This window comes from Callorhinus ursinus, unplaced genomic scaffold, assembly GCF_003265705.2.
Source record: "Callorhinus ursinus isolate GAN/ISIS: 27379988/994484 unplaced genomic scaffold, GSC_fseal_2.0 scaffold1, whole genome shotgun sequence".
In the NCBI taxonomy this organism is placed as follows: domain Eukaryota; kingdom Metazoa; phylum Chordata; class Mammalia; order Carnivora; family Otariidae; genus Callorhinus; species Callorhinus ursinus.
In genome coordinates, this window is record NW_027397063.1 from 113318427 (window position 1) to 113341980 (window position 23554).

General features: G+C 39.4%; 1 protein-coding gene across 7 annotated transcripts in view; it reads left to right on the forward strand.

Annotated features, from left to right (window-relative positions):
- Positions 1-23554, forward strand: part of PIK3CB (phosphatidylinositol-4,5-bisphosphate 3-kinase catalytic subunit beta) — a 199898-nt gene that overhangs the window by 26657 nt on the left and 149687 nt on the right. For 6 of the 7 annotated variants that reach the window (XM_073899405.1, XM_073899403.1, XM_025881567.2 and 3 more), the window contains exon 2: positions 16249-16354. The exons of the other annotated variant lie outside the window; for it this stretch is intronic. The gene's annotated coding sequence lies outside the window, so the exon portion shown is untranslated. The remainder of the gene's footprint in view (positions 1-16248; positions 16355-23554) is intronic. 7 annotated transcript variants of the gene reach the window in all.

Genomic DNA, 23554 nt, shown 5'->3' on the forward strand with positions numbered 1-23554 from the left:
AAATCTAGATTGTAGGCAGTAAGATGCCAAATAGATGATCTTGGCTGTTAAGGAAGGAAAAAAAGGGTAGGAGGAAGGGAGGGAGGGAGGGACAAGTGAGGTGTGTATGTTTTTGGAGTCAGAGGGAAAGATGTGGTTGGTATGACGGGATTGAAAATGATAGCGAGTGAGATAAGTACATGAATTAGATGCCTCAGATGCTGGATTTAGTTTTTATTTTTTAATTATTGATTTTGAACAGGTAATAAACTTCCGTGGTTCACAATTCAAAAGGAAACAAAGAGCATACAGTGAAAAATCTCTCTTCTGTTGTCCAGCCCTGCAGTTTTCATTCCCTGAGGCAACCAGTGGTTGCAAATGCATTTTTCCTGAGTGCTTATATATACAAATACATATCTATGTATATATCCCCATCCTTTTTTTTTTTAACAAAAATGAGAGAATACTCCAAACATTGTTCTGCACATTGTTTTTTTTTTTTTTTTTTTTTTTTAACTTTTTTTGGAGTTTTTCCCAATTTTTTTTTTTTTTTTCATTCCAAATTTTTAAAGACTTTAAAAAAGATTATTTACTTAATTTTTTAAAATTTAATTTTATTTTTTGACAGGCAGCGAGAGAGGAAACACAAGCAGGGGGATTGGGAGAGGGAGAAGCAGGCCTCCCGCTGAGCAGGGAGCCTCATGTGGGGCTTGATCCCAGGACCCTGGGATCATGACCTGAGCCGAAGGCAGACACTTAACGACTGAGCCACCCACGTGCCCCATTATTCACTTATTTTAGAGAGAGGGAGGGAGATAGAATGTGCGTGTGCAGCATGGGGGGGGCAGAGGGAGAGGAGAACGAGACTCTCAAGCCGACTCCACCCTGAGCATAGAGCCTGATGTGGGGCTCAATCTCATGACCCTGAGATCTTGACCTGAGCTGAAACCAAGAGTTGGACGCTTAACCAACTGAGCCACTGAGGCGCCCCGGGACTTTTGTTTTGTTATAGTTGAAGGCAGAGCATTCCCTTATGTGGATGTACCGTAATGTACCTAACTGGCCTCCTATTGGTAGACTTTTAGGTTTTCAGTCTTCAAGCATTCCTGTAATGAATAAATAAGATTTAGATTTTACTTTGAAACATTTGGTTCAGATTCTGTATGATCTAACATATGGTTTATGACCACTGAAAGAAACAGTGAAGGCAAATTGGCATACTGTAATAAATGGCTCAAATTCAGAATAGTGGTTAACACATCTATATGTAAGGATATAATTTATGTGTTTGAGGGCACTGCCACAAAGAGCTATAGGAGTTGTGGAATGATTGCATATAGTATAAATCTTAAATGTACAAAAATTTGTCTTGAAAAGTAAGCCTCTGTTCCCCTGCCTAGGGATCCCTGCAATGTCCCAGTTTCTTGTGTTTTGATGATCGTGCTTTTCACTGTCCAGCATGTTCAACATCATCACTGGCCTGTCGACTTGTTTTCCAGGGTAATCCCAGAAATCGCCAATCTTCTCACTAGTTCCCTAATGTCAGTTTTTCTCCTGGCCATTCTAGCTCTTTACCTCCTATTGGGCTCTTCAAGTCTAACTCCAGAGTAATTTTGATTAAACAGATGCCAGATTCTCTGGAGTTCAGATCCTTCTCTTCAGTTCTAGCCTTAACCAGAGAGGATGCCAGTTTAGTCATTACTAGGGCTCCTCTGTCTTGCTGAGCATGTTTAGTTATCATGTGGCTGGATGAGTACAGTGGTGGTTCTCTGTAAGGTTTCTTTTCAAGCCTGAAAAAACCACTGAAGGTTTTATAAACAAAGCACTGATGTGTTTATAATTGTGTGTTAATCCATCTTTCTCTTAGTCAGTATAGAAACTCTTGTTCTGCTGATCTAATTAAGGAAATTCTGATTTTTTTTGTAAGGGGAAAGAAAAATCCTTTTAAAATGGGAAGTGGATTTCCTAATGCTGATTTTTTTTTTTTTAATAATAAATGAGTTTGCGGGCGCCTGGGTGGCTCAGTTGGTTAAGCAACTGCCTTCGGCTCAGGTCATGATCCCGGAGTCCCGGGATTGAGTCCCGCATCGGGCTCCCTGCTCGGCAGAGTGTCTGCTTCTCCCTTTGACCCTCCCCCCTCTCATGCTCTCTCTCTCTCATTCTCGCTGTCAAATAAATAAATAAATAAAATCTTAAAAAAAGAAAAAAGAAAAGAAATACTTGCTAAAAATGTTCGTTTAAAAAAAAAATAAATGAGTTTGCTAAAGGCTGCTCACAGTATACCTAGGAAAGAAAAAGAATTCCTAAGGAATTGTATGTCTTGCATTTAATGACCAGATTTTAGTTTATTTTGTAGAGCTGTTCTTGCTCTCTTTAAAGATTTTATTTATCTATTTGACACACAGAGAGAGCACAAGCAGGGAGAGCCACAGGCAGAGGGAGAGGGAGAAGCAGGCTCCCCGTTGAGTAGGGAGCCGGAAGTGGGGCTCCATCCTAAGACCCCGGGATCATGACCTGAGCTGAAGGCAAATGCTTAACCGACCGAACCACCCAGGTGCCCCTGTAGAGCTGTTCTTAACAGTTGGTGAGATTATCAAATGAGAATAATGTTATATCGATTTAAAGGCCATAGAAGGCTCTTTGAATAGGTAATATAAAAAATAAATAAAATTGAAAATATAGTGAAATTTTAGTGAACATAATTGATAATACTTTCTCTTCCTGTGTCAAGAAAACTGTGTCAAGAAAATAAGAAAAGCTTATTTTCTAAACCATAATATTATGGTTCTACAAACAATGTTCTAAGGTTCTAAGGAAAACTGTGTCAAGAAAATAAGAAAAGCTTATTTTCTAAACCATAATATTACGGTTCTACAAACAATGTTCTAAGGTTATCCAAAGTGAATGTCTTAGTATGGTTCTGTATTTACAAGTTGTGTTGCTAATGCAAAAATAATTTGTGATTTTAAATACTAAAAGTTTAAAGAGTTATGCTTTTATAAAATTTTATGGGGCTAGGAAATTATTTTGATGACTTATTTTCTAAAATACTCACATGGCTTTTTCTCCATAAGAGATCAAGTAATTTGTCAGGTTACTTCTGTTCCTATTTCCTTATCTAGAAAATACAGTAACAGTGTTAACCTGCTTGTTGTAAGCAATTTAACGCTTTGCCAATATGTGAAATACTAGTGAGCTGACTGGTCAAAATTCAGACCTTTGGAATGTCAGATTTGTTCTGCCAAGAGGTTGGGACTTTCTTGGGCATGCAAGCTACCAAGACTTCCTGAAGAGTGTGGGAGAAAGCCTCTGCATTTTAGAGTTTGATTTTATGGCTTAGTGTACAGACCTAGAGAAGGAGGCCATCACTCTAGTGTGTGCAAGCTGCTCCCCTAGAGCCCCAAACTCCTTTAGCTCTGCATTGAATTTCCCCGTCACTCCTGAGAATTGTTCTAAGAGCTTTTCTCTTCGTCTTGATCCCAACCCCATCCTAAGTCTTACTGCAAAAGGATCTCTTTTTCCTTGGTGCCGGTACTTTGATATCCCATTAATGGATGAACCTAGACATAATGGTTGAGCATCAAGGTACTGGGCTAGGTTAAGTAAGACATACACATATGTGTCTTATCTTCAGTAATGTTATGATGTTGTTTAATTTGATTGAGAGGAAGATGTTCATTCATAGAAATGTAAGGTGGCATTGATTTGAAAAACATTACAAATAAATACAGGGAAATATATTTTTTCATATTATAATTTGACAAAATTTCAAGAAATACGTAAGCTGAGAATACCTGTTTCAGTATTAGTCATCAGTCACTGGCACTCTCCCTACCTAGACACCAACACTCCTCCCCACCCATTTTTTTTTAAAACAGTGGTTAAATTGTTTTGTTGCAGAGGTGGATACTTATATTTAGACAGAAGACTGGAGCAGTGGGTGTTTGTTTACATTCTAAGATACTTTTTTAGGATCTGCTTTCCTAGTTCCCTCAGCGCTGAACTTTGAAAAGGTGTAATCTAGTGTGGTCATACTAGGTATCCTTTATTCTACGTCTGGATAAGTGTATTGTAAGATTTTTCTTTTATGCATTTATGTTAGCTAAAGAACTGGACATGGGAAATCTATTTTATTCGCATATACCTTTTTATATTAAGGCGTGAGTATTTTCCTCTGTCATTTATTCATGGAGTGTTTATTGAGAAGGATATATGGAATATGCTTTGTGAGGTACTGGGGATGCAAGGTTGAAGGCTCATAGTTCATGGCTTAAAGGAACTTTAAGATAAAGACAGACAAATGAACAGATAATTCTGATGCCTTGTAGTAAGTGCAAATGATAGAGCCTAGCAGGGTATTGTAGGAGTACAGAATGGAGCAGTAGTTTTCCAAAGTATGGGGACACCCTGGTGGTCCCTGAGCTCATAACAGATGTGTAAGGTCAGAACTGTTTTCATAACTTAAGACATTATTTGCTAGTTTGCTCTCATTCGCTTACAAAATATGAAAGTTTTCAAGAGGCAATATAACTTGTGGTATCATAATAGATTGAATACAGAAGTAGAAATGAGAATCTGGCTGTCGTCATCGTCGTCGTCTTTATTTATTTATTATTTTTTAAAGATTTTATTTATTTGAGAGAGAGAACATGAGAGAGAACACAAGTGGAGGGGAGGGGCAGAGGGAGAGGGAGAAGCAGATGCCCTGCTGAATAGGGAGCCCCGTGTGGCACTCAATCCCAGGACCTGAGCAGAAGGCAGATGCTTAACTGATTCTGCCACCCAGGTGCCCTTATTTATTTATTTTAGCGAGCGAGCGAGAGAGAGCAGGAGTGGGAGGGGCAGAGGGAGAGGGAGAGAGAATCTCAAGCAAATTCCACACTGAGTGCAGAGCCTAATGTGGGGCCTGATGTGGGGCCTGATCTCATGTCCATGAAGTCACGCCCTGAGCCAAAACCTAGGCACCCCTGGCTATCTTCTATTAAGCCAGACATTAGGAGATTTGCAGAAATATAAAGCTATATTACTGTTCTCACTAAAAGTTTTATTTTGAAAAATGTTTTTTAAAGCTAAAATATGTTTAAAAATAAACTTTTTTTAAAGCTTTTATTACTCATTTTGAGAGAGAGAGAGTGAGCACGAGCAGGGGGAGAAGAGGCAGAGATAGAGAATCTCAAGCCGACTCTATGCTGAGCGCAGAGCCCAGCGCGGGGCTCCATCTCACAACCCTGAGATCATGACCTGAGCTGAAGTTAAAAGTTGATGCTTAACTGACTGAGCCACCCAGGTGCACCTAAAAATAAAATGTTTTAAGTAAACGTTTAATAGGTTTATTTTTATTTTTTTTAAGATTTTATTTATTTGACAGAGAGAGACACAGAGAGAGAGGGAACACAAGCAGGGGGAGTGGGAGAGGGAGAAGCAGGCTTCCTGCAGAGCAGGGAGCCCGATGCAGGGCTCGATCCCAGGACCCTGGGATCATGACCCGAAGGCAGACGCTTAATGACTGAGCCACCCAGGCGCCCCCGTTTAATAGGCTTATTAACTTTTACATGATAAATATTTTAAAATCCTCAGTTTTAACTTCAAATTCAACAAATGTTGATATAACTTACATAGACGAGCTTTTGAGTTCTCAGTAATTTGTTTTTTAAGATTTTATTTTTTGGGGGTGGCTTGGTGGCTCAGTTGGTTAACTGTCCAACTCTTGAGTTCAGCTCAGGTCATGATCTCAGGGTTGTGAGATTGAGCCCTGCGTTGGGCTCTGCATTGGGCTCCACAGTTCGAGCCCCACATTGAGTGTGGAGATTACTTAAAAATAAAATCTTTTTTTTTAATTTTTAATTTTTATTTGACAGAGAGAGACACACTGAGAGAGGGAACACAAGCAGGGGTAGTGGAAGAGGGAGAAGCAGGCTTCCCGCGGAGCAGGGAGCCCTGTGCAGGGCTCGATCCCAGGACCCCAGGATCATGACCTGAGCCGAAGGCAGACGCTTAATGACTGAGCCACCCAGGCTCCCCTTAAAAATAAAATCTTAAAAAAAAACCAAACCCAAAAAGCTATCTTTCCCTCTTTTCCAGTGGAAGAAACAAACATATAAATAATAAATGAGAATTGCAAGTACTAATTAACAAGTATTATGATGGTGATAAAGTAGTAGAAAATGACCCAGGTTATATCTTAACTGTGGTTGTACACATGAAATCTCTTAGAAGAGGTAACTTTTGGTTGAGACATGAATGTTAGAAGGTGACAGATGACCTGGGGCAGAGCATTTAAGCTGAAAGCACAACAAGTATAAAAAAGCCCTAAGTAAGGAAAAAGTGTGGGGAGGAATGGAAAACAAACCAGTATGACTAAAGAGTAGTTAATGAGGAAGAGAGTGGAAGATGAGGGTAGAGGTAGACAGGTAAGAGATGATGTAGGGTTTCTGTAGGTCATAGGTGCAACTCAGGTTTTTAAGCAAGGAATTGGGAGTTATCTGATTTATGCTCTACAAAGTACATTTTTGGGTTCCTCGGGCACAGTTGAATTGTAGAGAGGCTAGAGTAGAGGCAGAGAGACTGATTAGGAGGGTTTTGCCCCCAAACAGCCAAGAAATACTAATGATGACTTAGACTGAGGCTGTCAGGAACAGTGGTAGTGTTGAGTGAGTTTGATATGTTTTGGAGGTAGAGCCAGTTTTTTTGTTTGTTTTTGGTTTTGTCTGAGATGGTGTTTGAGGGGGAGCAGAACAGGAGGATGTCAGTAGTTTACATTGTAGCATTGTAAAAATATGGGAAACAATATAAATACCCATCAACAGTGGTAATTCCACACAATGGAGTACAGTGCAGATGTAAGAAAAGAATGTGAAAGAGCTCTGTGAACGGATACAAAGTAATTTCTAGAACATACAGTTAATGGAAAAAAGCATGTTGTTTTTTATGTAAGAAAAGGGAAATAAGAATATAGATAAGTATTTGCACATTTGTGCAAAAATGAACACAAGGAAAGGTAATCCAGAAACTAATGAGATTGGTTTCTTACAGGATTAGGGTGGGAACATTGTGTAAAGGAAGGGGATGGGAATGAAAGTAGTAGGGTTGGAGAGAGGGGTTCTTTTGTGAATGTTATCTTTTTGTGTAGATCTGACTTTGGAACCATATTAATGTTTCACATAATCAAAAATAAATACTTAAAATCTATCAGGATGGGAAGGAAGAAACCCAAATGAAATAAAAACACAAACAAATGAACCTAATTGGATTTCTAATAAATAACAACCACATTGAAGGGAGAAGAGGGCCGCATGGGTGGCTCAGTCAGTTAAGCATCTGCCTTTATCCTGGGATCATCGAGCCCCGTGTTGGGGCTCCTTGTTCAACGGGGAGCCTGCTTCTCCTCCTCTGCCCCGATTGTGCTCTCTCTCTGACTCTCTTTCTCTCTGTGTCAAATAAATAAATAAAATCTTAAAAAAAAGAGAATAAAAAAACCAATTGACACAGAATTTTGACTATAAACCCCAAGCTCAAAACAAAAAAATCTGTAAACAAATACTGAACTATTGTTATTAGAATTGTTTTTTGTTTGAATTAGGAATTCCGTACTATTTTATATATTTTGGGAGTAGGTGAGTCGAACATATCTTCAATATATTGAAGATAAAGATTTATCACTCTGGTAAAGAGAGTTGTAAATATGGCTTCAGTGACATTGTGATTGGATTAGAATCTGAGATCAGTATGAATTACTGGTCTTTTTAGATAGACACGGAAATAAATATAGATTTGTGTATGCATGGAACAGTATACAGGCATTTGTTTCCTCGTTCTTTCTGTCTGCTGTTCCTTACCATTCTCTGACAAAATAGAGAGCTCTGTGGAGTTCCTGGATTTGGAAGACAGGTTCACAGTTAACTAGGATGTATTTAACAGGCATCCTTAAAATTTGCTTTTCTCCTTAGTTCCTAGTTTTCACCAGTATTTGATAAAATTTGAAAACACATTCTGAATGATAAACACCTGCCATATAGTTCTTGGGTATATATGAATAGTTGATTATTCTAGTCTCTGCTTCCTCTTCCTTAGGCCACTTGGGACAGCCTAAATGGAAAGCTTGTATGTGGAGAAATGTCTAATCCCTATAATCCTGGCTACCTTCTTAGAAGATGCTATATATTCTTATTTTTTGTTGTCATTATAACTCATAATTTCTTTTTTTTTTTAAAGATTTTATTTATTTGACAGAGACAACAGCGAGAGATGGAACACAAGCAGGGGGAATGGGAGAGGGAGAAGCAGGCTTCCCGCAGAGCAGGGAGCCCGATGCGGGGCTCGATCCCAGGACCCTGGGTTCATGACCTGAGCCCAAGGCAGACTTAATGACTGAGCCACCCAGGTGCCCCAACACACATTTTTTTTTTAAAGGTTTTATTTATTTGAGAGAGAAAGTGAGCGAGAGAGAAAGCACGAGTGTGGGCAGAGGAAGAGGGAGAAGCAGACTCCCCTGCTGAGCTGGGAGCCCAAGTGGGGCTCGATCCCAGGACCCTGAGATCATGACCCAAGCCAAAGGCAGATGCTCAACCAGCTGAGCCACCCAGGTGCCCCAAGACACACATATTTTTGAAATAGTTTTATGCAACATTCATGAAGTGATTGAGATAATATTTTCAAGTGTTTCATATTAATGTAAGATATTAATAATTTCAGTAAGGAAGAGTGTTATTGGAGTTGCTGTTTCCTTCAAAGCAGGGACTGAATGAAGTAAAATGCCTTTGGGTCTAAGAGAAGATTAAGTGGGATTTCAACCATGCTCACAGTTTGCCTACATGTGTAGTTTCCTTTTTTTTTTTAAATACTTTATTTATTTATTTATTTGAGAGAGAGAGAGAGAGAAACAGCATGAGAGGGGAGAGGGTCAGAGGGAGAAGCAGGCTCCCCGCTGAGCCGGGAGCCAGATGTGGGACTCGATCCCAGGACTCCGGGACCATGACCTGAGCCGAAGGCAGTCGCTTAACCAACTGAGCCACCCAGGCGCCCTACATGTGTAGTTTCTCTAATTCATTTAGTGAGCCCTTTTGATTACCTGCCATTTGTAAAGGCACTTTGCTAAGTACTTGGATTATAAATATGAATATGATTCTCTCCTTGTCCTGAGGGATTCACGGTCCAGTAGGGAAGATAAGCAAACTAATATTTGTAATGTAATGATTTAAAGCTAATAATACACTGACACAGGTCACAGCAGGATCCCATGGAAGTGAGCCTTGGGGAATTAGGAAGGGCTCTAGAGAAAAATGTCACCTGAATTGGTACAGGTGCATAGGAGTTGGCCTGATGGACAGGGTACTGGTGTGAGCAGCATCTTTTTTTTTCTAACCAAAAAATATTTTAATGTAGGTAGCAACATGTGAACATTACATTTAGGTGGTAAAATTCACGTTACAATAATATGATAAATATCAAATGATATCCCTCTGGCCTAATGGAAAACATAACAGTTGTGACAGTTATAGTTGTGACAGTCACGCTTAACACCTTGGTTAAATACAGAGAGAAACGGGCAGGGGTGGCACAGACATATGTGAAGATTTAACAGTCTGAATAATCTTTAGCCCTCCTGAGAAAAGACAGAGGGGAAGTCTGTGGCAAATACCTGTGTAATATGGTGGCCTCAGGCCACTAGTGATCATTCTGTTCATGCACTTAAAGTAACCGCAGCTGGTTTCTGAGCACTGAAAATGAGATTTAAAGCAAGTCTCTTGGAGTGAGCAGCATCTTAATAGATACCATAGTGTTTTGCACTTTAGGTAAATGAGTAGTGGATGATATAATTTGTTAAGAAGGATAATTCATGATAGGGGTTATCTCATTCTTTAGTCTCATTTGGTTGGCAAAATCTGGATGGCTTCATTTTGTAGATTCCCTTATTTATTAGACCATGACTTAGTTGTTGGGGTGAATTCCTGGTGAGTAGAAAAGACTAACCTCTGGACTTGTGAGAACCCTTAGGTAAGGCTTTTGTTCTGAAGAGACTAGACAAATTGTGTGTGTGTGTGTGTGTGTGTGCATACACATACTAAGGGAGAAGAGGTTGACCTTAAACCTAAGAGAAGCAGAATGGAATTATAGAGAAAATATCTTTAGAAGACTAAGTTTTAGGGATCTTGGACTGATGACTTAAGCCAGATGGACATAGTGATACTACAGACTTCAGTGAGATAGATGGGCAGTGCTGGGGTCTCAGTTACAGAGATGGTAAAGAATAGTTCTTGTCATCATGTGTGTATGTTGATAGTATTTAGACCCTATTTTGGTTTATTAGTTTACTGATCTATTTAGTAGTAACTCCTGTGGGATTAAAAACTTTTTAAACATAAAAAATTTAGGGGCGCCTGGGTGGCTCAGTCAGTTAAGTATCTGCCTTTGGCTCAGGTCATGATCTCAGGGTCCTGTGATCGAGCCCCACATCGGTCTCCTTGCTCAGCAGGAAGTCTGCTTCTCCCTCTGCTCCTGCCCCTCCCTTGTTCTCTCTTGCTCTCTCTCAAATAAAACAAAACAAAAATTTAAAATAAACATAAAAATGTTAAACAGTGTAAACCTTCCCAACCCTAGCCCTCAGTCATCCTGTTCTTGTTCTTACCCCATTCCTCCAGCACATTTACCCCACCCAGGAAACTTTTTATTAGTTTATGTATTCTTCTAGAGTTTCTTTATGTAAATAAAGAAAATAAAAATACAGATTCTTATTTCTTTCTATCTCTACTGTCCAAAACCCACCAAAGCCAGCATATTATACCTATTCTGCAAATTGGTCTTCCCATTTTTCCCTTTACATATTGTGTTTCTTAACAATGGAAATCTTCACAGAAGATTTTCCGTAGAGTATGCATACTTTTATTTTATTTTCTTCTTATTTTTTTAGTTTGTATGGTTTCCTTTTGGATACTTTTTTTAATCAGTTCTCTGTTGGTAGACATTTGGGTTGTTTCTAGTTTTTAAAAAAATTTTTTTAAAAGATTCCATTTATTTGAGAGAGAGAAAGAAAGTGCAAGCATGTGGTGGTGGGGGGAGTGATGAGGAGCAGAGGGAGAGGGACAAGCCGACTGCACTGAGTGTGGAGCCCAACGCAGGGCTCCATCCCTCGACCCTGAGATCACGACCTGACCTAAAATCTAGTTAGTCGCTTACGGACTGAGCCACCCAGGCACCCCGGGTTGTTTACAGTTTTTTTTTTATTATAACAGTGTTGTAGTGAATTACCTTGTATATGTCATTTTGTCCATAAGCAAGTATAAAATTATGGAATCAATTCAGATGAGGTATTACTAATCAAAGGCCATATATCTTTGTAATTTTGATAGATTACAAAGATACTGCCAAAATGCCCTCATGTTTGGACCCAGACTCTTCCACTGATTATAAGGGCTAATGTGTATTTCTCTTGCAAGCTTATTCGGATTTAATTGACATACAACATTGTGTAAGTTTAAGGTGTACAATGTGATGATTTGACATATGTATATATAGCAAAATATTTACCACATTTAAGGCTAGTTACTACATCTTTCACATAATTCACATAATTACCATTTTGTTGTTATGGTGGATAATAGGCATTTTTTTTTTAAGATTTTATTTATTTATTTGAGAGAGAGAATAAGCGTGACCCAAGACCAGAGCTGAAGGCAGATGCTTAATCAACTGAGCCACCCAGGCACCCTGATAATAGGCATTTCTTCACAGCCTTTACACGAAAGTACCTTGGCAGAGTGCCTGGGTGGTGCAGTTGGTTGAGCGTTGGACTCTTGGACTCTTGTTTTCAGCTCAGGTGGTGATCTCAGGGTCCTCCGATGGAGCTCCCTGTCATGCTCCATGCTCCGCATGCAGTCTGCTTGAAATTCTTTACCCCTGTCCCTCTGCTCCTCCCCCGACCCCCGCATGCACCCGAGAACTCTCTCTTTCTCTAAAATAAATAAATCTTTAGAAAGTACCTTGGCAAACAGGGATTTTTGCTAAACTGATATGTGGAAAATGGTGTCTCTGTAGTTTTATTTATCATTCTAGTAAATATCTTTTGGTGAAATGTGTACATAGTTCTTTTGGATGTATAATCTATGATGGAATTCCTATGTCATAGGGTATGTGAATTTCCATTGCTCCACATTCTCAGCAAGCCTGGGTATTCTTAGTTTCTTTAAATTTGACTTACTTTGGTGGCTACAAAGTATCTTATTGTGGTTTTAATTTTTATTTTTATCCCCTAATGAGAGTGTCCGTTTTTTCCCTATGCTTGTGGCTATATTGGTTTTTTGAAAACTTTATTTTAAAAAACCCTGAATATATAATCTCCATTTGTTAAACAAAAAGAAAAACAGTTATACTAGCTGTCTTAATCTGGTTCTTTACTGGGTACTAGGTATGAAAGAATATTTTTGACTCTTCTAATTGCATTTTGTAAAAAAAAAAATGTGGTAGAAATTACATTACTTTATCCTTTGATGTAGGGCTAGGACTTTGTGCTAGTATGTGAGGAGTACTCTGAGTTCAGTAGGAAGAAGGTGAAGTGGAGAGAGATGAATACTTACACCATGAAGTGATTTTTGAATTTATCTGGTTTTGCTTGCTTATTTGTGGGTGGAGATTGGGAGGTTGAAATCACTGTTACTTAAATAGAATAGATAGCCAGCTCTTAAATTATAATATAACTTGCATGATTGAGGCATAGTATCTTTTTTGTTTCTGTTTTTGTAGAAAAGTACTTTTACTTGAACAAGGACTAGAGATAGACGCTGTATAGGGGTTTTTGTTCGTTTATATGCCATTCTCAGTGCTTGGTTAAGCTTTTGAAATCTTCCCCCACATCTTTTTAAAGTTTAATGGATGTTTATTGTTTGTCCAGAATTTTTTCCTTTCTGTGAGAGTGGATCTTCATGTGTAAAGTTATTAATAACATTGTTTTTACTTAAAGTTTTAGTAGGAATTTTTTTTAATTTTTATGTATTTATTTTTTAAAAGATTTTATTTATTTATTTGAGAGAGAGTGAGAGAGAGAGAGCCCAAGAGGGGGTAGGGTCAGAGGGAGAAGCAGACTCCCCGCTGAGCAGGGAGCCGATGCAGGACTCGATCCTGGGACTCCGGTATCATGACCTGAGCCGAAGGCAGTCGCTTAACCAACTAAGCCACCCAGGTGCCCAAGTTTTAGTAGGAATTTTTTTTTTTTGAAGATTTTATTTATTTATTTGACAGAGAGAGACAGTGAGAGCAGGAACACAAGCAGGGGGAGTGGGAGAGGGAGAAACAGGCTTCCCCCTGAGCAGGGAGCCCGATGTGGGACTCGATCCCAGGACCCTGGGATCATGACCTGAGCCGAAGGCAGACGCTTAACGACTGAGCCACCCAGGCGCCCTTTAGTAGGAATTTTAAGAGTAAATTTTTTTTTTAAAGATTTATTTATTTGAGAGAGAGCAGGAGTGCCAGCAGGGGGAAGGGCAGAGGGAGAAGCAGACTCCCCCCTAGACATAATTTTTTGGCAGTTTTAGGTTCATAGTAAATTAAGTAGGAAGTACAGAGAGTTCTCTTATATCCCTGCCCCGACATGCATGGCCTCCCTGACTGTCAACATCCTGCACCAACAAATTGTGGTTATTTTTGAATTGACTGAGTCCTTTACTTTTGGAAAAGTAAGCAGTTTGATATATTTTAACATCGTCTAAAATATGTTTTATAACATTCTTCTAATTTTATAAAGAATATTATTGACCTTATTACAAAAACAAACCAAGACTAGAATTAAATTACTTGCTTCTCACAGAATTTTATTTTGAAGTTACAAAATGAAAAAGATTTTCAACCTTTATAGCAACAATTACGCTCTCCTTTAATTCCTACTAATTTTATGAAACTTGAAGATTAAGTCTTTTCTCCTTTCTTTTACATCTTTATTTTTTTTATTTTTTTTTTTAAGCTTTTATTTATTTGACAGAGAGAGAGAGAGAGACAGCGAGCGAGGGAACACAAGCAGGGCGAGTGGGAGAGGGAGAAGCAGGCTTCCCTCTGAGCAGGGAGCCCGATGCGGGGCTCGATCCCAGGACCCTGGGACCATGACCTGAGCTGAAGGCAGACGCTTAACGACTGAGCCACCCAGGCGCCCCTCTTTTACATCTTTAAATGTAAAAATGTTCTAACCAGATGCTTGGAATTTCTTATTAAAATTTCTGACTTGGAGGGGCACCTCGGTGGCTCAGTCAGTTAAGCGCCTGCCTTCAGCTCAGGTCATGATCCCAGGGTTCTGTGATCAAGCCACAAGTGTGGCTCCCTGCTCTGCAGAGACTGCTTCTCCCTCTCCTCCCCGCTTGTGCTCTCTCTAGCCATCTCTGTCTCCCTCTCTCAAATAAATAAATAAAATCTTAAAAAAAAAGATATTAAAAATTTATTCATTTGAGAGACAGAGCCTGAGTGAGGGGAGGGGCAGAAGGAGAGGGGAGAGACAAGCAATGCCCCACCCAGCACAGAGCCTGAGCCTGACGTGGGGCTCCATTCCAGGACCCTGGGATCATAGCCTGAGCCAAAGTCAGAAGCTTAACCCACTGAGCCACTCAGGCACCCCATGGCCCTGCTTTTTAATTTTACACTGGGCCTCCAAATTATGTAGCCAGTTGTGGCTACATAATACAAAGCCTTGTAAGTAATGAGAAAAACACAACCCAATAAAAATGACCAAAACTATGAACAAAGGAATGTAGAAAGGAACATATATATTAATAAACATGTGAAAAGGTCTTCAACCTCATTAAGTAATACAAACTGAAATCATGGTATAAGTTCTGTATTGCCTCAAATTAAGAAATCTGAATTTACCAGGTATTGGAAAGGATTGTGTTATCAGTTTACATAGTGCTGGTGAGTTGGTAGAGTGATACAGTTGGAAGACAGTTTGGCATTTTTGGTAAAGTTGGGAATTTACATGTCCTATAACCCACCAATTCCACTTCTAGGTTTAAAGCATACTCTAAAGATGGGGCGCCTGGGTGGCTCAGTCGTTAAGCATCTGCCTTCCACTCAGGTCATGATCCCAGGGCCCTGGGATCGAGCCCCGCATCGAGCCCTGCATCGAGCCCCGCATCGGGCTCCCTGCTCCGCGGGAAGCCTGCTTCTCCCTCTCCCACTCTCCTTGCTTGTGTTCACTCTCTTGCTGTCTCTCTCTGTCAAATAAATAAATAAAATCTAAAAAAAAAAAAAAAGCATACCTTAAAGAAATTCTTGCTCATGTGCACCTGGAGACTTGTATAATAATGTTGATAAAAGCAAAAAACTTTAAACCATCTTAAATGCTTGAAAACAGAATAAATACATTGTGGCATATTTACATAATGAAACACTGTAGAGCAATTAGAAAGTAACATGGATAAAGCTTAGAAAAATATTTGAGTGACAAAATTCACATCCCTGAAGACTCCATCAGCATATGAATTTATCAAGCTGAAAAAGGGAGTCAGGGATACAAACCTAAACAAAACATTATTTAGGAATATATACATGTGTGACAAAGTTCTGTTTTAAACAGTAATGGAATAATTATTCAGGATAAAGGTTGGGATGAGAGGAGCATGTAGGTAGATGTAATGTTATTGGTTATCCCCATCATCTGTGGGATGGTGATTTATAGTGTACATCTTATGTTTGCTTGCATGCACCTTTCCATATATTGTGTGTGTTTCAAATATTAAAGAAGGGGAAAATGAGGGCGCCTGGGTGGCTCAGTTGGTTAAGCGACTGCCTTCAGCTCAGGTCATGATCCCGGAGTCCCGGGATCGAGTCCCACATCGGGCTCCCTGCTCGGCAGGGAGTCTGCTCCTCCCTCTGACCCTCTTCCCTCTCGTGCTCTCTCTCTCTCATTCTCTCTCTCTCAAATAAATAAATAAAATCTTTAAAAAATAAAAAAAAATAAAGAAGGGGAAAATGAAATAAGCTATCCATAGTTAGTAGCTTATGATGTAGATAGAGGAATAGCTTGAGAAGTTGAAAGAAAATTAACATGTTACAGAAAAGAGGTTTCAAAAAGAGGTGATCTGAATGAAAGGATTTAGATAGTTGTATAGGATGTCTACTTAGTTCCCTTCTTGTTTTAATGCTCTACAATTTTAATATTGTAGTTCTTATGTTTTTTATATTTTTCCCCATATTTAAAAATACAGTTATAAACAATCATGTCATACAAGTAATACATTTATTTTTAATTTAGCTCATTTAGGTGTTAATACCTTTTATCTTCACCCTTTTTTGTAGTGTGTCTTCTAATTTGAAAGTCTTCCACGAAAACTTCAGTTTAAAAAAATAAGTAATGTCATCATCTGATATCTTAAAAGACTGAAATGGGGGCTATCATTTTGAGGTAAGTATCTAATTTTGTATCTTTAATTACTTATGTTCATTTTCCAGAAGTTGAAAAATAGAAGGAAAATGGGAATATTGGTTAGATTCTAAATCTTTTTTTTTTAAGATTTTATTTTTAGGTAATCTCTACCCCCAACATGGGGTTTGAACTCATGACCCTGAGATCAAGAATTGAATGCTCTCCTGACTGAGCAAGCCAGGCACCCCTAGATTCTAAATCTTTTAGTTAAAATCTCTGTGTTAGGTAGAAATCCTAGGCGTTTTAAAATAGTCTGATAGTTAGGATTATGTTTATCCCATTGTTAACAGAGCTTCATGAAGGACAGAGGAGGGGACAGTATTGTTGAAAGCTGTTTAGAGAGGTTAATTGAAAACAAGCTTTTTGGATCTTTTTCGGAGTTGGTAGTTAGGAGGTTATTGTTTGCCCCTTTCAAGACAGTGTTTGTGGCTGAAAATAAGGTTGCAGCAAAATAAAGAGTGAAGAGGAGGTGATAAAGTGAATATTTCATTCGAATTCATTTATTAAATCAGTAGGTAGAATGTACTTAGGATGCAGCAATCATTTTCCTAAGTACTGGAGTTCAGTTAGCGTGACCATATATCCTGGTTTAAGCCTCTTGTAGATCATTTAATGCCAAACTTTTCCCCCTAGCTTTGAAATATAATTGGCATATATCATTCTGTAATCGCCCAACTTTTTTTTTGCGCTGTACTTTTTTATCCCCATGACTTAGTTTTTATCTTTTTTTTTTTAAAGATTTTATTTATTTGTCAGAGAGAGAGCATAAGCAGGGGGAGCAGCAGGCAGGGGGAGAAGCAGGCTCCCCATTGAGCAGGGAGCCCAGTGCAGAATTCGATCCTATGACCCTGGGATCATGACCCAACCGGAAGGCAGATGCTTAACCAACTGAGCCACACAGGCGTCCCAGTTTTTAATTTTTTTTAAATTTTTATTGATCTTTACTATTTTTATTTTTTTTAAAGTAATCTCTATGCCCATCATGGGGCTTGAACTCAAAATCCTAAGATCAAGAGTTGCATGCACCCTGCCACTACCCTCCCCTTTGGCCACCCCCAGTTTGTTCTATATTTAGGGGTCTGTTTGTTTATTTGCTTGTTTTTAGATTCCACATGTAAGTGAAATCATAAGGTATTTGCCTTTGACTTATGTCACTTAGCATAACATCCTGTAGGTCCATCCATGTTGTCATGAATGGCAAGATTTCACTTTTCTTATGGGTAATACTGCATTTTATATATGTATATCACATCTTTATTCATTCATCTATCTGTGGACACTTAGGCTGCTTCCATATTTTGGCTGCTGTAAATAATGCCGCAGTAAAAATAGGGGTGCATAGATCTTTTTTTTTTTAAAGATTTTATTTATTCATGAGAGACAGAGAGAGAGAGAGAGAGAGGCAGAGGGAGAAGCAGGCTCCCAAGGAGCAGGGAGCCCGATGCAGGACTCAATCCCAGGACCCTGGGATCATGACCTGAGCTGAAGGCAGACGCTTAACCAACTGAGCCACCCAGGCGCCCCAGTATTTCTATTTTTAATTTTTTGAGGAACGTCCATACTGTTTTCCAAAGTGGCTGCACCAATTTACATTCCTACTGACAGTACACGAGGATTCCCTTTTCTCTACATCCTCACCAATGTTTGTTACCTCTTGTCTTTTTCGTACTAACCATTCTGACTGGTGTGAAGTGATATTGTGGTTTTGATTTGCATTTCCCTGATGATCAGTGATGTTGAGCATCTTTTCATGTATCTGTCGGCTATCTGTATGTCTTCTTTGGAAAAATGTGTTCAGTGCCTCTGCCCATTTTTAAAATCAGATTGTTTTCTTGGTGTTGACATGTATAAATTCTTTATTTATTTTGAATATTAACTACTTACCAGATACATAATTTGTAAATATCTTCTCCCATTCAGTAAGTTGCCTTCTCATTTTGTAGATGGTTTCCTTTGCTGTGCAGAAACTTTCTATTTTGGCATACTGCCAGCTATTTATTTTTGCTTTTCCTTGCTTGGGAGGACAAATCCAGAAAAATACCACCAAGGCTGATGTGTAAGAATTTACTGCCTGTGTTTCCTTCTAGGAGTTCTATGGTTTCAGGTCTCACATTTAGGTCTTTAATCCATTTTGAGTTTACTTTTGTTTACCGTATGGGAAAGTGGTCTGGTTTCATTTTTTTGTATGTATCTGTCCAGTTTCCCAGCACCATTTATTGAAGAGACTGTCCTTTCCCCATTGTGTATTGCCTCCTTTGTTGTAGATTAACCGCATAAGTATGGGTTTATTACTTGACTTTTTATTCTGTTCCGTTGATCTGTGGGTCTTACTTTTGTGCCAGTACCATGCTGTTTTGAATACTATCGGTTTTTAGTGTAGTTTGAAATCTAGAATTGTGATACTTCAGTTTTTGTTCTTTCTCAAGGTTGCTTTGGCTGTTTGGGGTCTTTTGTAGTTCTCTACTAATGTTAGGATTATTCTAGTTCTATGAAAAATACTGTTGGTATTTTGATAGGGTTTGCATTGAATCTGTGGATTGTTGTAGGTAGTATGGACATTTTAACAATGTTAATTCTTCCAGTCTGTAAACATGGTATATCTTTCCATTTATTTGTGTTGTCTTCAATTTCTTTTTTTATTTTTGTTTTATTTTATTTTTTTAAAGATTTTGTTTATTTGATAGAGAGAGACACAGCGAGAGAGGGCACACAAGCAAGGGGAGTGGGAGAGGGAGAAGCAGGCTTCCTGCCGAGCAGGGAGCCCGATGCAGGGCTCGATCCCAGGACCTCGGGATCATGACCTGAGCTGAAGGCAGACGCTTAACGACTGAGCCACCCAGGCGCCCTTCTTTTTTTATTTTTATTTTATATTGTTTATTTATTTTTTAAAATATTTTATTTATTTGACAGAGAGAGACACAGCGAGAGAGGGAACACAAGCAGGGGGAGTGGGAGAGGGAGAAGCAGGCTCCCTGCTGAGCAGGAAGCCTGATGCGGGGCTCGATCCCAGGACCCTGGACGATGACCTGAGCTGAAGGCAGACGCTTAACGACTGAGCCACCCAGGTGCCCCTGTTCACCTATTTTTAATGCCCTCTTTTGCTTTTAAGTCTACTGGTTTGGATGATAAATTACATGGTTCATCAGTGATAAATTATATGGTCTATGTTATATTAACAAGGACAGACATTACCTGCCTGGGCTTATTTTGCTAGCCAAACTGGGCTTCTAGTCTTGCAGGCAAGTTAAGTGTTTAACAAATATTCATGAAATGAATTGGCTAATTACAGCTGTGATCAGGGCTGTAGAAGTGAAATAAAGAGTACCTGATTGAGTTCATTCGACAGCAGAGATTTCAGAAGTAGATTTGGCAGAGAATATGGAAGAAAGGAGTCATACAAACGAATCCAAGATTTTGAGTTACGGTGGCTTGAAGTATGATGGTACCATGAACAGAAGAAATAAGGAAACTATGAGGAAAGACTGGTACTAGTGGTCTAGTGGGTGGGACTGTAACGTGATGAATTTTCTTAGACACATTTTTTGAGTTATAGGTAGAAGTTTTAGAGTATTTCCTTAATTGTGGGAATATGTAACTGGAAATTAGAAAAAGATACTTTAGGACCTGGATATAATAGATTTTGGAGTAATTCACATAGAATGTCAATTGAAAGTAGGTAACATTTCCAGGGCCCCAGCTGAGAGAAAAATGTTAAGTGCAGGACTTTAGGGAATGCCTATGGTAAGTGAGTGGATGTTGTTAAAAAGAATCTGTAAAGGAGAAATAAAAGTATTAAGGAGACCAGAATCATGCAGCATCTTTCTTTGAAGCGTAGTAAAGAATTTCAGGGAGAGGCTCTTTAGAGGGATGAGATGCTGTAGAAAGATAAGGATTTTAATACCCTGGAAAGCATCACTGAATTTAACTATTAAGTTACTTAAGGACATCTGGGTGGCTTAGTCAGTTGAGTGTCCCGACTCTTTGATTTCCGCTCATGTCATGGTCGCAGGGTTATGAAATTGAACCCCAAATCCGGGCTCCGTGTTAGGTGTGGAACCTGCTTAAAATTCTCTCTCTTAAAAAAAAGAGTTAAGTAAATGGTTTTACAAACTACACAGCGTGAAGAATAAAGTAGAATGTTTTTCAAGAAGTTTGTGCGGTTGTGAGGACTTAGCCATATAGGAGATATTTTTGCATTAGCATGTAGTATATTTTAGGTAAAGGGGAATGATCCATTAGAGTAGTTTAAATACATAAGTAGTTTAAATATTAGAGTGGTTAATTGACAGGAGGAGGTAGAAAGGTTTGAGATCAAGGATGTGGGTAAAGGGCTTGATTCTTACAGAAAAGTAGCAACATTTCTGCTTAGAAACCAGAGGAAAAGAAGAAAGAAAATCAAGGAATTTTTAGGCAGAAAGGAAGAAAACTGTGTAATTCCTTATCCTACTTTGTTAATAAGGTAGGGATTGAGGTTATCTGCTAGGTATATAGTTAATTAGCAGGGGTGTTGGGATCCTGGGAGAAGAAAATATTTAGGGAAAACATTGTAATCACCAAGTTCACTGAATATTTATTCAACATCTGCTTTGTGCCAGGTATTCTTATAGATAAGGTCCAGAAAAATACCAAATTGTAATGTGATAACGAAGAGAATTTTAAAACAAAACACTTGGTAGATTGGCTGGGTGATTGCTTCTTTTCTTTCTTTCTTTTAAAATATTTTATTTATTTATTTGACAGAGAAAGAGAGAGCATAAGCAGGGGGAGTGGCAGGCAGAGGGAGAGGGAGAAGCAGGCTTCCTGTTGAGCGGGGAGCCCGATGTGGGGCTTGATCCCAGGTCCCTAGGATCATGACCTGAGCCGAAGGCAGACACTTAACTGACTGAGCCACCTAGGCACCCCCTTTATTTTTTTTTTAAGATTTTATTTATTTATTTGACAGAGCACGAGTGGGGTGAGGGACAGAGGGAGAAGGAAAAGCTGACTCCTCACGGAGCAGGAAGCCTGATGGGGGGCTTGATTTCAGAACCTCGAGACCATGACTTGAGCCAAAGGCAGACGCTTAACTGACTGAGCCACCCAGGCACCCCTCGGTGTTTACTTCTGAGGAGGTGACATTAAGATAAGGTGTGAAAGACAAAAATTCCGTCACTTGAAAATCAAGCTAAATAAGAACCTTCAACTGGAAACAAGCTTGTTGTGTTGGAGATACAGAAAGAAGTCCCATACTCTAGAACAGAATGGAAGAGGACCATAGTATCATGAGATGAAGTTCATGTAGGTAGGGCTGGGCCGTGTTGGTCCCTATGGCCATGGTAAGGAGTCTAGACTCAAGGAAGTTGTTTTTTTTTAATATTTTATTTATTAGAGAGTGAGAGAGAGCATGAGCAGTGGGAGGGGCAGAGGGAGAAGCAGGTACCCCACTGAGGACATGGGGCTCTATCCTAGGACCCTGGGATCATGACCTGAGCCAAAGGCAGACACTTAACTGGCTGAGCCACCCAGGTGCTCAAGGAAGGTTTTTGTTTTGTTTTGTTTTTTAAGGTTTTATTTATTTATTTGACAGAGAGGGATACAGTGAGAGAGGGAACACAGCAGGGGGAGTGGGAGAGAGAGAAGCAGGCTTCCTGCTGTGCAGGGAGCCTGACACGGGGCTCGATCCTAGGATCCTGGGATCATGACCTGAACCCAAGGCAGACGCTTAATGACTGAGCCACCCAGCCACCCCCCTCAAGGAAGTTTTTTAAGGAAGGTTTTAAGCAGAAAAGTGTCCTGGGCACCTAGGTGGCTCAGTTGTTAAGCGTCTGCCTTTGGCTCAGGTCATGATCTCAGGGTTCTGGGATCGAGGCCCGCATTGGGCTCCCTGCTCCGCAGGAAGCCTGCTTCTCCCTCTCCCACTCCCCCTGCTGTGTTCCTTCTCTCGCTGTGTCTCTCTGTCACATAAATAAATAAAATCTTAAAAAAAAAAAGTCTTGATATGTTACATGTTTTAATGATTTCTCTGGCTACTTTATTGAAAATGGATTATAGGAATAAAGGGGAATCAGAAAGGTCAGATAAGCAGCTGTTGGCCAGAATTGATCAGGCCAGAGGTGATGGTGGAGAAACTTAATATGATCACCAAGATAGAATAGAAAGGATTGCTGAGCAATCAGTAAAGGCCCAGTTTAAGATAAGCTAGCATGATCTGGCAGGCAGTGTGAATTTAGGTCTCACAGTCATTTAGATGGAAATGAGGAATATGACATTGGTGGTTGAAATAATTATCTATAGGATGCAGGCTTGGTAAAAGGGAATATATTAAGGGACTGGAGGCCATGATTGAGTCAATATATATTTATTGAACATCTAATATATCAAGTTGGTAGGGTTAACAACAGTGAACAAAAACAGAGGTCCCTTTCTCATGGAATGGATATTCTCATGAGGATGGGGAAGATAATAAGTTAATATATACTGTGTTGGGTGGTGATGATTATTAGGGAAATATATTAGGGAAATATATTAGAGAAAAGTAAATATTGATGGGGTAGATTTACTACTTCATAAGGGGTGGTTAGGGAAGATCTCTCTGATTAGGTGACATTTTAGCTGACAAATGTAAAGAAAGTAGGGGAACAGGCCAGGTAGATATTTGGGTTAGGGGTGGCGGAGTGTTCCAGGCTGAAGTCACCTAAATACAAAGCTCTGAGACTGGACTATTGTTCTGGGAGCAGTAAGAGGGCCAGTGTGGCCTGAATGGGGTCATTGAGGGAGGAGGTAGTGGAAGCTGACATTGTGAAGGTAGAGGAGGCTTGCTTGAGTCTAGTTGTAGACCAGTGTTCAGCCTTTGCATTTTCTTTTGAGTGGTGATGGGAATGTGGATCTAGAGATGAGGATGTGGGAGGAGTGAAAGGCAAAGCTATAGCTGAGAAGTGTAACTTGTTGCTAATGTTTGGAGTATCTGAAAGTGCTGGTAACAGAAGGGGGTGCACAATAAAACAGTTTTTTAGTATAACAGGGAGGTAGGAAGACAAAGGTAAGTTAGAGGCATGGACGGCTTTTAGTTCTTGATGAATAAGTTTATTTGGATTTAGGTTTTTTTTTAACTGTAAAATATACATAACACAGTTGAACATTTTAACTGATTTTAGGTGTACAATTCACTGACATTAAATGCATTCAACAATGTTGTGCAAC